This window comes from Schistocerca gregaria, chromosome 4 (assembly GCF_023897955.1).
Source record: "Schistocerca gregaria isolate iqSchGreg1 chromosome 4, iqSchGreg1.2, whole genome shotgun sequence".
Taxonomy (NCBI): domain Eukaryota; kingdom Metazoa; phylum Arthropoda; class Insecta; order Orthoptera; family Acrididae; genus Schistocerca; species Schistocerca gregaria.
Genome location: NC_064923.1, coordinates 44,264,758 through 44,277,901, shown reverse-complemented (window position 1 = coordinate 44,277,901; position 13,144 = coordinate 44,264,758).

The following is a 13,144-nucleotide window of genomic DNA, read 5'->3' as shown; positions in this document are numbered from 1 at the left end:
GTAGTTTGCTGAACTGTATTTCCAAAAAGTGATGGAAGAGTCATTAACCCTCAAGCAAAAGTGATGGATCCGAATCCCAGCCACTTAATACAGATTAGAAAAGACCTATCCATCAGGTCCATGAAGCCCAACACTCCTTCTCACAGGATGCAGGATGGTGGACATCTTTTTCTAGTAGCCCCAACAGCCAATAGGATGGATCCACACTGTGACAATGTGACATGGCATATTGTAGAACCATCTGGGGATCGCACCTGTGAATTTGGCAACAATGATCTGGTACTTATAGAATGAGCCACTGATCCAAATTTGCAATAAAGCACCTGATAAGTATCATCGAGTTACTGCCGTGACCTGTAATGAGGTTGTTGCTACACAACTGGCCAATAAAACCGCAACACCAAGGAAGTGCCATGCAGCACAAATAAAGTAGGCATGAAACGTAGTATATACTTTATATATAAAATCAGTAGTATTTCATCTCAATTACACTAATCATGTGCGGGTAACGTCATATATATTCTATACACGGTCCGTTCATATTAACGTGACCAACTCTCAAAAGGCTAGATGACAAACTTTTGTAGTGCGGACGTACAGGAAGAGAGTTAAATGAGTATCTGGAAAATGCCGACGAGACTGTGTGGTCATACCGACTCCAGTGCAGTGGCCAGCTGCACTAGGATTCTTATGTGAGGATCATCCATGGCGCAAACAGCGCGATTCAGATGGTGTCAGAGATTGTCGATTTGGTTTCAATCTAGGGTGTTTGCTGAACAGGAGGGTACGGTAAACTCGTACTGGTGCTCTTTGAATCACGCGCGTACAATGCGAGCTGTGCGAAATGTTGCACTGTCCTGCTGGTAGATGCCATCGTGCCGAGCTGTCTTCCAGAGTGATGAGATCACCCAAGGAATGCTACGAAAACATCCCCCGGACTATAACGCTCCCTCCTCCAGACTAGACTCTTACGACGATTGTTGTAGGATCACACAGTGTCTGTCCGATGGAACATAAAACATGATTACTCTGGAAAACCCACCTGTCGCCATTCAGAAGACGTCCACTTGAGACAATGGCTGGCTGAGCCCAGCCTTCCTCGCCGATGGATGCCAGCATGGGCGCATGACCAAGAAGTCTTATGAGGAGTCCCATACGCAGCCACATTCGCTGAACGGTCGTTGACCTGACACTGTTGATAGCCCCTTCGTTCATCGGTTGTTCAACTGTTGGGTGTCTATTCGCCGTTTACATATTTTCAGCCATCGGTCACCCCTATAATCTACGGTCTGTGGTGCGACACAACTGCCTCCGTACGGGATTTGAATAGCGCCATTTTCCCACGCTCGGTGTACTTCAACCAAAGCCGTGCGCACACAGTTTCAAAACTTAGCTTTGACGGGAATACTTCCATTCTCAGCCCGTAAGCCAATGATCATGCCCTTTCGGACGTTCCCTCTACTGCTTGTCTTGCCACCTGTTGTCATTGAGTGGTTTTTTCACGTAGACGTTGAACATAGGCGGTGGTCACATTAATGTGACTGGACCGTGTACACCTAATGAAAAATTTCGCATGGTGATTCTCATTCAGTAGCCACATCTGATTATTGGTTGTTTGTGAGAAGATCGGGATATTCCTCGTGTGAGTAGGAGAAACGTTCACTAAAACGGGTCACAATTCGATAACAACAGTGCGATTTATCGTCTCGTGTTACAGTTGCTTCTGTTGATCGGGTTCCCACGACTGTCAGGAGAGTATGGTACCCATACTCAACGGTACACATGATCTCGACGCCCCCACACGACTATCGCCGGAGAAGACAGAAGCAGTTCCGCGGCAGTGCTGGATCGTACAGCCATACGACGTGCTCAAGCCTTTCTCAATTGGTATACAAGATCTGACTGCACTGGGCGATGTCTCCCGAGGAACCAGACGAATTGTTTTCCCTATCGTGGAGAATTGTACAGCAGCATTATTTACCTTGAGTCAGAAAACAGACTTGATTGTTGCAAGACAACCACCCACATCGACAGTGAGATGAGGTCTGGTACACCACGGACTACCACCTCTTCCACCATTCCTGCTGCTTCTCTGGCACGCGGTAAAAGAAGGCGCTCGGACAGTGGTTCGCCCAACGATAGCACTCCACACAGGATTGGCACCAGGTCACCATTCCAGACGAGTCTCTCTGCTGCGTAAATCATCGAGATGGACATCCTTTGTCATATTTTATTCCTCATGGTTACAGGAGTCCAAAACTGGCGTGATGGTATGAGTTATTATTGGATATACATAGCCAGTTATTTCAACAGTACCAGTTACATATGGTCCCAGTGGAGGTTCGAGCTCTCCCTCTGGCATGGATATGTGTGTGTTTGTCCTTAGGATAATTTACGTTAAGTAATGTGTAAGCTTAGGGGCTGATGACCTTCGCAGTTAAGTCCCATAAGATTTCACACACATTAACACCATTTACATATCTGGCTTGCTGCTGCCGGAGGCTGTTGCCTGGTTTTGAGGCCTCTCTGTCAGTATCTTTCAACAAGATAAAACAAAAATCATACTGCCCTTGCTGAGGACAGCACCTTCATATGGAGGGTGCTTGACTATTGCTCTGGTCAGCATGTTCATATCTCCCTTTCATTTATAACTTCTGGTTACAGGTCGCAGAGAGACTGACAAGCCACTGCAACAGACGAATTCTGGTATATAGGTGAAGCAGCATAGAACGACGTACGATTCTATCGCATGCGCCGTTGTCCCGCATTTTGCGCGGGGTTGGCGTGGTTAAATCGGATTTGGCATGTTAATTTGATGGGATGCCCAGATGCCTGTCCTACCGCCACCCTGTATCCCCCGGGACAGAATGAGAGAACTCCATCTGTCTGCGTCTAGTGTAAATCATGGAAAAGTGCGGATGTGTTTCACATGTCTGTGAGTCGTGTAACTGAGGCGGTACGTGGGGACCGGCACGGTATTCACCTAGAGGAATGTGGAAAAACCCCTAAAAAGCACATCCAGGCTGGCTGGCACACCGGCCCTCGTTGTTAATGCGGCGAGCGGATTCGATCCGGGGCCGGCGCGCCTACCTGAGTGCAGGAAGCAGTCCATTAGTTCTCTCGGCTAACCTGGCGGGGCCATGGAACGACGTACGATTATCTATCGTCAAAGCTAGTTTCGACTCCATGCCCAGTTTAGGCAGAGTCTTGTTGCTGCTAAAGTTGGTAGCTATCTGAAATTATTATCGCACCCCATATTCCGCCAAACCTCCTACAAAATTCACCACCCACCAAATTTTGCTTATTATACTACACTGGCGGAAGAAAAAGTCGCAGCACCAATAAAGAGTTGTGGGTCTTAAACGAAATCGGAAGCGTGTTTCTGCATCTCAAAGACGAGGTCTGTTCAAAGTTCGCACCAGTCGATTAAGAGCGGCGTTAGCGACGTCACTGTGAGAATTCAGATCAAGTTTGATTTGAGAATTACCTTCGATACTGTACTGGTAAGTTGATGTTAGTGAAAAATGCATTTACGGCGACAAAGACGGCATTGTCAGAACCTCACGCAGTCTGAACGAGGTTGTGTCATAAAGCGACGAGAAGCTGGATGTTCCTCCTGCGATATTGCACACAGACATGGCAGGAATGCAGGCACAGTACTTAACTGCTGGCAGTGGTGGACGCTCTCAAGGAGGCCGGCCCTCGACAGTCGCGTGACACTGCTCAAAGGGAAGATCAACGTCTTCGGCGTACTGCATCTGTAGCACCTAAGCCGGCCGGAGTGGCCGAGCGGTTCTAGGCGCTACAGTCTGTTCTAGGGGACTGATGACCTCATAAGTTAAGTCCCATAGTGCTCAGAGCCATTTGAACCATTTTTGTAGCACCTATTCGATCAGGAACTGGCACCACAGTGAAACAGTGAACCATTACAAATCCGAGACAAGCGCCGTTTAGCGTGCATTCTACTGATCCCAAAGTTCCGCCTTTTGTGACTTCAGTGGTCAAGTGAGTTCCTTGGAGGGTTCAAAATGACTCTGAGCACTATGGGACAAATTTTGAGGTCATCACATAAGGACATCACATACATACATGCCCGAGGCAGGATTTGAACCTGCGACCGTAGCGGTCGCCCGGTTCCAGACTGTAGCGCCTAGAACCACTTCGGCACCCTGGCTGCCTCATTGGAGTGCACGGTGGAGGTCTTTCCTGATGAAACATGCTCCTACGTTGGTGGCAGTGATGGCCGTGTGTTAGTTAAAAGAAGGAAAGTTGAGGATCTGCAACCAGTATGTCTGCGTGCTAGACACACTGGACTCAACCTAGAGTTATGGTCTGGAGTGCGATTTCGTGTGACAGGGAGAGCGCTCTCGTTGTTATTCCACACACGCTGACTGCAAATCTGAACGTCTCGTGATTCGACCTGTTGTGCTGCCATTCATGAACAACATTCCAGGGGGTGTTTTCCAACAGAATAACTCTCGGCCACATACCCTTGTTGTAACCCAATGTGCCCTACACAATGTCGACATGTTGCCTTCGACTGCTCGATAGCTAGACCTCTCTAGAGTCGAGCACACACATGACATTATTCGGTGACCATTCCAGTATTATCGACAAACAGTATTAATCGTCCTTGTACACACCCACCAAGTGCAACAGGCATGGAACTCCAGCACACAAATTGACATCCAATACCTGTACAACACAATGCTTGTACGTCTGCCCTCTTGCTTTCGACATTCTGACAGTTCCATCGGCTATTAACATACTAGCAGTTCGCATTTACAATGACTTACCTCGCACTTAAATTCAGCTCTGATCTTGCAATGTTAATCACGAGTGTTTTACCTAGACAAATGTATTCTACAAAGTTCATTACTGTACATTAAGTATTTCTTGGTGTTCCGATTCTTTTTCGTCCGTGTACGTTCACAAGTTAAGTAACAATTCGTTAATCTTTCCTGGTGCTGCAGTTTTAAAAAGCAGTGATGCCGGAACGACAGTAGCCCCCTCTTAACTGTGGGAAGTGCGTCCTTGAGCCTGGAATCGACCACGGGCTCGGGCTCCCCATCGGGGAGTCGTGTTTCCGCCTGTGGCGGCCCCAGGCTGTCCGGCGTCAGGGGGGAGCGCTCCCTCCCTCCCTCCCACCCCCAGCCAGCGCACATATTGAGGGCGGCAATTGTCCGCTCCTGCCGACTGAGACTGAGTAATCGCTGCCGGGGTTCTCCACCTCGCCTGCCCTCCGACTGCCTCATTGTTTCCAGCCAGTGGTGGTAAGGAGGGGGAACAGGAGGCCCCACTGTGCCTTGATCGTACATCGTCACCCTGACGACGGCTACATGGGACGGTGGCCGGAACGTTGGCATATTTCACTGAATTACGTCGTCACGCAAAAGCAAAGCGTTTGTTGGATACTGACATTACAGTTCAGTGTTGGAATTATTTCTTCTTCTCTTCATGGAGTTGTAAAGGGGTTCTTCTCTCTCTGCTGCAACTGGTCACCTCCTAACCACCGCTCCTGCTTGGGCGGAGCCAGCATTGCAGTTTCAGATTCTAGGCTAGGGAATCGCCATCTCATGCGAAGGCATTAACACTGCAACACAGATGGCTGCTTTTGGAGTGGTGGTGTGACATGGTAGCTTGGACTGGTGAAGAATGGCGTCTCATTGTGTTCAGCGATGAATTGCGGATATGCACGATCCTAGCTGACCATCGTTAAAGAATACGGCTGCTAGAACTCTCATTGTTTGTTTTGTTTTGGAGAGCAGTGTTACTCCGTACATCGTGGTATGGGGAACGTTCATGGATGAATTCAGGTCATGGCTGTGAAGGACTGAGCGACCATTCGCCAAGTGGTACGTTATGGACAACCTGCGATCTCTCGTCTTACCTCTGATGTGACAGCACCGCTTAACTATTTTTCAACAGAACAATGCTCATCCACAAATGGCACATATTTCTACGAAATGTCCACATGATTTGGAGGTAATGTCGTGGTTAGCAAGATTCCCAAATCTATAGCCAGTAAAATATGCATGGAATCAGCTCGGACGTCGACTCTGTCCCAGTACCGTTACTTGGGATATCAGTGACCAATTACAGGATTTGTGGAGCTGCTTCTTAGGAGGGGAACGACGGGATTATGACGCTCTTTCAAACTGAATTCGGCATGCATCGAGGGGCGTAATGCCACACTGATAAACACTAGCTTATACCGCATCCTAACAGCTGCAAATGTGACACCTGTTCTGTTAGCTATTCATTCAGTACTCCTTTGGGTTAAACTGGAAATTTCCCTTCTAAAGTCTTTACTTAATTTTTTTCTGAGTTTTTTTTATCTTACGTGTTTGGCTTGGAAGATGCATTTTCTGTCCTCTGAGAAATTATTTACGCATCGTTAAAAAGCAGAGTATTGATGTTTATGTATCCTGGTGTTAATCTTACACTTTGTTTAAACTTCTAGTTTCCACTGTCTAACAATGTGGTCTAAGTGTGCTGGGCATTAAAAAAATAAAAAAGTATTTCCTATTTCGAGAATTTGCAGGAGTCTTTAAAGTGTCGCAAATATTGTGGAAATGGAAATTGCTACGGACGTGCAGCTTTCACAGAGTGGATTTGTAGTCAGGGGCTCGTATTGTTAGCTAATAAGTACATTCTAATAATACTTAGAGAGCGTATATTCTGGAGAAACATACACTTTTTAAAAGAATAAAGCCTATTGACATTAACAGATTAAAAGTAGGGTAAATTAGAATATCAGTGGTTTTTGTTGGAGGGTTCTAGAGCTACTCGTTTACGAGATATTGTATCTTGAAAATTTTACAGTACGACACTTGTTTGTGTCACTCTACCTGCATCGTTGCTATTTACGATGTTGTTACGATTGTTTACAGTATGCTTGTATGTTCCTTGAGTGCACTGTGACTAGCTAGTCAGTTATAGTGTGACAGTCCAAGCAGTAGGTCTTGAATGGACGTTGGGATGTACCAATGCAGAAAAAGCCATGCTCATGGTGTATGGAGAGTGTACGAAGAATGCAGTTTATTCTTGTATGGTGTATGCGGCAAGATATCCCAACAGACATCAACTGTTTCGACAATTATTTATCAATCATTTCAACTAGTTACGTGAAAGTGATAGTGTAAATACCTAGACAATTAACAGAAAGCGACGACAGAAGAGGCGGCAATTAATGTTCTTGCTGCTGTTGCAACTTATCCGTATGTTAGTTCCCGCGTTGTCACAGGAGGAAGTGGCATGAGTCAAACAAGTGTACTATGCATTCTCCATCGATATGGGTTTCATCTCTATCACATCTTTCTCTATCAAGAGCTGCATGGAAACGATTATGAGAATCGTGTTAACTTCTGTGCCATTAAGACAAGGTATTGCAGATGAATTATTCTTCCTCTTTAGAGACGAAGTCACACTTATAAATCATGCCTACGCTGGTGACCCCCAGCTGCTTTATAGGTGTAACGTCAGCGTAACCACGGAGTGTACACGTGTGGCGTGGGATAGTGAAGTCTCATCTGATAGGCCCATTTCATAGACGGAACACGGAAGGCGCACAGATACCGCAGCCTCCTAAGAGGCCGTTTTCCAAAGATGGTAGAAGACCTCCCTCTGCAGACTAGGAGAAATCAGTGTTACCAGCACGATGGGTATCCAGCCCACAGCGCACGAAGTACTGCAGCAAGTCTTCTTGAAATGTTTCCCAGCCGTTGGACTGGACGCCCCATTCCCCAGTTTTGACTTCTGTAGACCTGGAAGACGCTATCTACAAGGACATACCGACTACACATGATATGCAAAGATGTATTGCTGCAACTTACTCGGACATTTCTGCTTAATTACTAACACGTGTGCAGCTGTCGTTGGATACCATAGTCGAAGCGTGTATTGCCGCTGTATCTCTGACGGTAATCATTTTGAACACGGCCTGTGCTAGTCAGTTATCTTATTACTGTTCAGAGTCCACATAGTTGGTGTATGCACTTGTGTTGTTCTGTAGTGTTTGCTACCACAAGTACACTTCAATTGTCGGTGTGAAAACTTTTAAGTTTACGGTATCTAGTTTACGACTCGCAGTAGAATCCTGTAAAACAAACTGCTGTCATTCTAATTTACATTACTTTTAGTTCGTTACCGTCAAGAGACATTATTTCATTTAAAAAAGTACACGTTTGTACAAAAAATACGCTTCCTAAATATAATACAATCTGTTTACTGGCTAACAGTACGAGGCCCTGACTACCAAACTATTCTGTGACAACCACACATCAATAGCACTTTCCATTCCTCATATTTGCAGTGCAAGTTATAGGTGACTTACTGTTGTGGTTTGCAGGAGAGCCAACACCGTGTTACTAGAGGCGGCCGAAATGCACGCGTTTTAGCTAACGCAGGCTGGCGTGAGGTCTGGAACACGACAAGGAAATTACAATTTAGAAAAACGGACATAGCTGGTGGGATACTTAACTTTAATCCGTTAATGATGAACGTCGGTTTTGACGGTACATGATTCACAATATCTATAGTAACTGATAATGGCACCTTGCTAGATCGTAGCAAATGACGTGGCTGAAGGCTATGCTAAACTATCGCCTCGGCAAATGAGAGCGTAGAAGTCAGTGAACCATCGCAAGCAAAGTCGGCTGTACAACTGCGCCGAGTGCTAGTAAGTCTCTCTAGATCTGCCGTGTGCCGGCGCTCGGTCTGCAATCACTGATAGTGGCGACACGCGGGTCCGACGTATACTAGCGGACCGCGGCCGATTTAAAGGCTACCACCTAGCAAGTGTGGTGTCTGGCGGTGACACCACACTTACCTTATATATACACATACGTAAAGGGAGAAAGAGATAGGCAGAGTGATTTGCAAGATGGAAACTTGCAGATACAGGGGTGAGGATGATAGGTAGAGAGACATGCAATATGACACTGCACAGAAAACGTGATATGCGGAGATGGTCCAGGAAGGGTAGGGGGGGGGGGGGGGGGGGCGTGAGGTGAGGAGGAGACGAGAAGAGTGCAGAGAAGGGTATTGATAGAGAGAAAGAAGTGGGATAGGGAAGTACACTTCAAGTTGTCTAAGGCTATGGGTACAAAAATAAGTAAAAGCTCAGAAGACAGTCCAGTTGAAGAGGAATGGAAATTTCAATAAAAAGAGCCATCAAAGAAGTTGGAAAGAAAAATATAGGTACAAAGAAGGTAACTGTGAAAACCATGTGTAGCAGAAGAAATGCTTCAGTTGATCGATGAAAGAAAGAAGTACAAAAATGTTAAACGAAATTGAGGAATACAGCTACACAAGTCGCTGAGGAATGAAACAAACTGGAAGTTCACTGTACTGTTCATATAGAGCACTCGTGGCTGCCGCATCGCGGTTGCGAAGTGGGGCCGACGCAGTGCCAGACAAGTTTTACAGTCTGACGACAATTTATGGATTTGTAGTTTTAGCTTGACGATGTCCACTATGGACAAACGATAGATACTGTAATTCTGAAGAAGGTTGGGTTCTCCCGGCTGAAACCTAGTTAAATTCTAGGTAAACGGTGCAACTGAGACTGTTCATTATTAAAATTAAAATTAACAGCATAACAGGACATCTGTTACGGCATCAGGGAATGACTTACATGGCATTACATGGAGCTCTAGAGGACAAGAACTGTAGAGGAAGACAGAGATTGGAATACACTCAGCAAATAATTGAAGACATAGGTTGCAAGTGCTACTCTGAGATGAAGACATTGACACACAGGAAGAATTTCTGGGATCACTTCAAACCAGTCAAAAGACTGATGACTCAAAAAAAGGAATAGACATAAAGGGAAAGAATATATGGTCAGAGAGAGAGGGGAGATTACCAGACTGGGGGAGAGGAGATGGGCCAAGAGTGATGGAGGACGAAATGCGTGAAATATGTCTGTGGAACGTGTACGCTGATGAAACCACTGGAAATGGGTAGTATCTGTATGTCCCGGATATCCTCGCAGATACCTGTATCGATTTCACCTAAATATAAAGAGCTAAGTTGTACAGCTATAACCACTGTGGTGTTAATAAACTCCTGAAGGGGAGGCAATATCTACAGAAGTCCCTGCCATACAGGCTGCCTTACACAAAACATTTGTTGTGTGGGAGGTGTATCAGGCTGCCTTATAGACCTGATTTGCTGGGCAGCCTACACGTCAGAGGCAAGAAACCGTTTTGCCGTCCCCAACTTGTAGGGCGCCCTCTACAACAGACGTATTGTGCTGGAATACTGTTAGCCTACCTTGTCTAACCCTTTTTCTGAAACATCAATATGTTAGGGCGGATTAGCGTTGCCCTGACATAGTGAAAATGGAGATGGCGATAGGAGGCGATAGATAGGGAGAAGGGGACCTTAGTCGATAGACAGAAAGAGGGGGCAAAAGAGGCTCAACAGAGAGACGTGGGGTGGAGGAGGTTCATATGAAGGATATAAGGAGGAGATGGATGGGGACAATGGGGCAGGAGGAAATGGAAAGAGAGATGACGCCAATAGGGACAGAGAGAAGGGAGGAAGAAGTAGGCAGAGGTTGATAGAGAGACTGGGGAGAAGGACAGAGATGGGGTTGGGGAGAGAAAGGAGGAGGAGGAGATGTAGAGAGAGAGGGGAAAGGGAAGATAGACCGAGAGGAGGAGGATATGCGTAAAGGAATTGAGAAGATACGGTTGAAGAGAGAGGAGGAGTTGGGCTAAGAGAAGAGGAGGATGAAGTGCACAGAGAGATGAGGTGGAATAGATGAACACAGAGGAGAGGGTAGTGGTGGCTATGTACAGTATATGTGTCACGCACACACACAAGCAAAGCTGCAGAGAGTAGGATAGTATACTCGTATATATAATCGAAAGTATTATAGACTTCCATGTAACATACATGATCGATTTCGGAAAATGCATTTCTTCAGCAAACGTATCGGGAGAACCAGTCAGAGCCATTTATTTCAAAAAATACGTACATGCATCTATAGCCGGAAACAACCAATATCTGGCAATTCCAATTTACCAAGAGGGTAAAATCACATGTTGGTGCTTATGCTCCTCAGTTAGTATAGGTTTTCTTCGTATTCTGAACCAAAACAAAAACTGTCACATAGTTTTATGTTGTAAAGGGATACGGTACAATATCAGCAGTTTACTGCTGCACATGCTTGAAAGTATTTTATTGAATCACTACAGATGTGACTGGTTTCCCATACCAATCCTTTGATGAAGTGTTTGTCGCAAAATCAATCATGTATGTTGTATAAATAGTGAACATCAATAAAGAACAGTCTTAGGAAATCTGCATAATCATATTTACAGCGAAAAGTTTCAGCAGATTCACATACGCCGAATTGACACGTGTATTCAAATACAGAGATACGTAAAAAGGCAGAATCAGAATACGTTCTGTGGTCGGCAACGCCTATATAAGACAACTAGTGTCTTGCGCAGTTGCTAGATAGGTTGCTGCTGCTAAAATGGCAGGTTGCCAAGATTTAAGTGAGTTTGAACGTTGTGTTGTAGTAAGTGCACGAGCTATGGGACACAACATCTCTGAGGTATTGATGAATTGGAGATTTTCTCGTAAGACCGTTTCACAAGTGTACCGTGAATATCAGGAAGACGGTAAAACATCAAATCTGCGACATCGCTGCGGCCCGAAAGGGATCCTGCCTGAACGTGACCAACGACGGCTAAGAGAGTCGTTTAACGAGACAAAGCGCAACTCTTCCGCAAATTGCTGGGCCGTCAACAAGTGTCACCGTGCGGATAACTCAACGAAACATCTTCGATATGGGCTTTCCGAGCCGAAGACCCATTAGTCTACCCTTGATGACTGCAAGACACAAAGCTCAACGCCTCGCCAGGGCCGGTCAACACCGACATTGGAATGCTGATGACTTGAAACTTGTTGGCACGTGGGACGAGACTCGTTTCAAATCGTATCGAGAGGATGGGCGTGTACGGATATGGAGACAATTTCATGAATCCATGGACCCTGCATGTCAGCAGGAGGCTGTTCCAGCTGGTGGAGGGTCTGTAATGGTGTGGGGCGTGTGCAATTGAAGTGATGAGACTGGTGACACGTACGTAACCATACTGTCTGCCAACTGCATCCATTCATGTCCATTGTGCATTCCGACGGACTTGGGCAATTGCAGCAGTACAAAGTGACACCCCACACGTCCAGAATATCTACAGAGTGGCTCCAGGAACATAGTTCTGAGTTTAAACACTTTCGCTGGCCACCAACTCCCTACCCATAAACATTATTTGCCATATCTGGGATGCCTTGGAACGTGCTTAGAGATCTCCACCCCCTTCTACTTTTATGGAGTTATGGACATCCCTGCAGGATTCATGGTGTCAGTTCCCTCCAGCACTACTCCAGACGTTAGTCGATTCCATGCCACGTCGTGTTGCGTCACTTCTGCTTGCCCTCCACGATATTAGGCAGGTGTAAGAATTTTATTATCTCTTCACCGTACGTTGTACTCTACGAGTATTTGTAGCAGCGAAAGAAAAAGAGTAATTCTCTACTGCCTGACAAGAGGAGATCGCTGGAGTTCGCAGCGTAACCGTAAACAGGAAACGTTCAGAGATGTATGACAACCAGCGAGCTCGCTAGCGGGCTAGAGACTGAGAGAGCGTTGTATTAATCCATGAACGTCAATAACACGCTAGCCGGAAACCTGTACCGTGCACAAATCGTCATCAGTCCGAAAGGACAGCGCGAAAAGAGCAAGTCCAAAGCAAGACAGATCTGCGACAGTTTGTAGCTCATCTGCTGAGGAGACCGCCTATCGACCACTTCTGCGACCGATTCTTGAGCAAAGAAATTCAGAAGCGATATGCTAGAATTGCTACCGGCAGGTCCGATGAAGAAGCGAATGTGAGGTAGAGTCTTCGAGAGAAAAATCAGGAACCCCTGGAGGAAAGACGACGTTCTTTTCAGGAACCACCTGTTGTTAAAAGCTAAAGAACAAGTGTCTTCAGCCGATTGGAGAATCATTCTACTGCCGCCAACGTACCAGTTCAGCACATGCTGCAATTCTTCTTCACTTTCACTGAGGATAACAGTGTCATCAGCGAATCTTATTAGTGGTATCCTTTCACCTTAGATTTTAATT